This window comes from Idiotropiscis lumnitzeri, unplaced genomic scaffold, assembly GCF_059441095.1.
Source record: "Idiotropiscis lumnitzeri isolate Australia: NSW breed Sydney's pygmy pipehorse unplaced genomic scaffold, RoL_Ilum_1.0 HiC_scaffold_219, whole genome shotgun sequence".
NCBI classification, from domain to species: Eukaryota; Metazoa; Chordata; class Actinopteri; order Syngnathiformes; family Syngnathidae; genus Idiotropiscis; species Idiotropiscis lumnitzeri.
The window spans coordinates 235,730-238,521 of NW_028283757.1; positions in this window are offsets into that span (position 1 = coordinate 235,730).

Below are 2,792 nucleotides of genomic sequence, written 5' to 3' on the forward strand. Positions count from 1 at the left end.
TCATTAATTTGATTGTCCAGTATTTCCCTTCTGAGATAATGCCTCACATAGCAAATGTGTACAGTGCGAGCTGAAAATGCATTTTCAGCACTAAAAAAACAAACTTTTATAACAGCTAAACTAAACGTTTCCAATGTAAATTTCCACCTTTATATAGTGTAAAAAGACATCCTGAAGCCTGGGCAGTCATTAATTTGATTGTCCAATATTTCCCTTATGAGATAATGCCTCTCATAGCAAATGTGTACAGCGCGAGCTGAAAATGCATTTACAGCACTAAAAAAACAAACTTTTATAACAGCTAAACTAAACGTTTCCAATGTAAATTTCCACCTTTATATAGTGTAAAAAGACATCCTGAAGCCTGGGCAGTCATTAATTTGATTGTCCAATATTTCCCTTATGAGATAATGCCTTTCATAGCAAATGTGTACAGCGCGAGCTGAAAATGCATTTACAGCACTAAAAAAACAAACTTTTATAACAGCTAAACCAAACGTTTCCCATGTAAATTTCCACCTTTATATAGTGTAGAAAGGCATCCTGAAGCCTGGAAAGTCATTAATTTGATTGTCCAGTATTTCCTTCATGAGATATTGCAACACTTAGAAAAAGTGTACAGCGCCAGCAGACAATGAATTTTCAGCACTAAAAAAACGAAACTTCATTAACAGCTAAACCAAACGTTTCCAAAGTAAATTTCCACATTTATAGAGTGTAAAAAGGCATCCTGAAGCCTGGGAAGTCATTAATTTGATTGTCCAGTATTTCCCTTATGAGATAATGCCTCACATAGCAAATGTGTACAGTGCGAGCTGAAAATGCATTTTCAGCACTAAAAAACCAAACTTTTATAACAGCTAAACCAAACGTTTCCAATGTAAATTTCCACCTTTATATAGTGTAAAAAGACATCCTGAAGCCTGGGCAGTCATTAATTTGATTGTCCAGTATTTCCCTTATGAGATAATGCCTCACATAGCAAATGTGTACAGCGCGAGCTGAAAATGCATTTACAGCACTAAAAAAACAAACTTTTATAACAGCTAAACTAAACGTTTCCAATGTAAATTTCCACCTTTATATAGTGTAAAAAGACATCCTGAAGCCTGGGCAGTCATTAATTTGATTGTCCAATATTTCCCTTATGAGATAATGCCTCTCATAGCAAATGTGTACAGCGCGAGCTGAAAATGCATTTACAGCACTAAAAAACCAAACTTTTATAACAGCTAAACCAAACGTTTCCAATGTAAATTTCCACCTTTATATAGTGTAGAAAGGCATCCTGAAGCCTGGAAAGTCATTAATTTTATTGTCCAGTATTTCCTTCATGAGATATTGCAACACTTAGAAAAAGTGTACAGCGCCAGCAGACAATGAATTTTCAGCACTAAAAAAACGAAACTTCATTAACAGCTAAACCAAACGTTTCCAATGTAAATTTCCACATTTATAGAGTGTAAAAAGGCATCCTGAAGCCTGGGAAGTCATTAATTTGATTGTCCAGTATTTCCCTTATGAGATAATGCCTCACATAGCAAATGTGTACAGTGCGAGCTGAAAATGCATTTTCAGCACTAAAAAAACAAACTTTTATAACAGCTAAACTAAACGTTTCCAATGTAAATTTCCACCTTTATATAGTGTAAAAAGACATCCTGAAGCCTGGGCAGTCATTAATTTGATTGTCCAATATTTCCCTTATGAGATAATGCCTCTCATAGCAAATGTGTACAGCGCGAGCTGAAAATGCATTTACAGCACTAAAAAAACAAACTTTTATAACAGCTAAACTAAACGTTTCCAATGTAAATTTCCACCTTTATATAGTGTAAAAAGACATCCTGAAGCCTGGGCAGTCATTAATTTGATTGTCCAATATTTCCCTTATGAGATAATGCCTCTCATAGCAAATGTGTACAGCGCGAGCTGAAAATGCATTTACAGCACTAAAAACCCAAACTTTTATAACAGCTAAACCAAACGTTTCCAATGTAAATTTCCACCTTTATATAGTGTAGAAAGGCATCCTGAAGCCTGGAAAGTCATTAATTTGATTGTCCAGTATTTCCTTCATGAGATATTGCAACACTTAGAAAAGGTGTACAGCGCCAGCAGACAATGAATTTTCAGCACTAAAAAAACGAAACTTCATTAACAGCTAAACCAAACGTTTCCAATGTAAATTTCCACATTTATAGAGTGTAAAAATGCATCCTGAAGCCTGGGAAGTCATTAATTTGATTGTCCAGTATTTCCCTTATGAGATAATGCCTCACATAGCAAATGTGTACAGTGCAAGCTGAAAATGCATTTTCAGCACTAAAAAACCAAACTTTTATAACAGCTAAACCAAACGTTTCCAATGTAAATTTCCACCTTTATATAGTGTAAAAAGACATCCTGAAGCCTGGGCAGTCATTAATTTGATTGTCCAATATTTCCCTTATGAGATAATGCCTCTCATAGCAAATGTGTACAGCGCGAGCTGAAAATGCATTTACAGCACTAAAAAACCAAACTTTTATAACAGCTAAACCAAACGTTTCCAATGTAAATTTCCACCTTTATATAGTGTAGAAAGGCATCCTGAAGCCTGGAAAGTCATTAATTTGATTGTCCAGTATTTCCTTCATGAGATATTGCAACACTTAGAAAAAGTGTACAGCGCCAGTAGACAATGAATTTTCAGCACTAAAAAAACGAAACTTCATTAACAGCTAAACTAAACGTTTCCAATGTAAATTTCCACCTTTATATAGTGTAAAAAGACATCCTGAAGCCTGGGC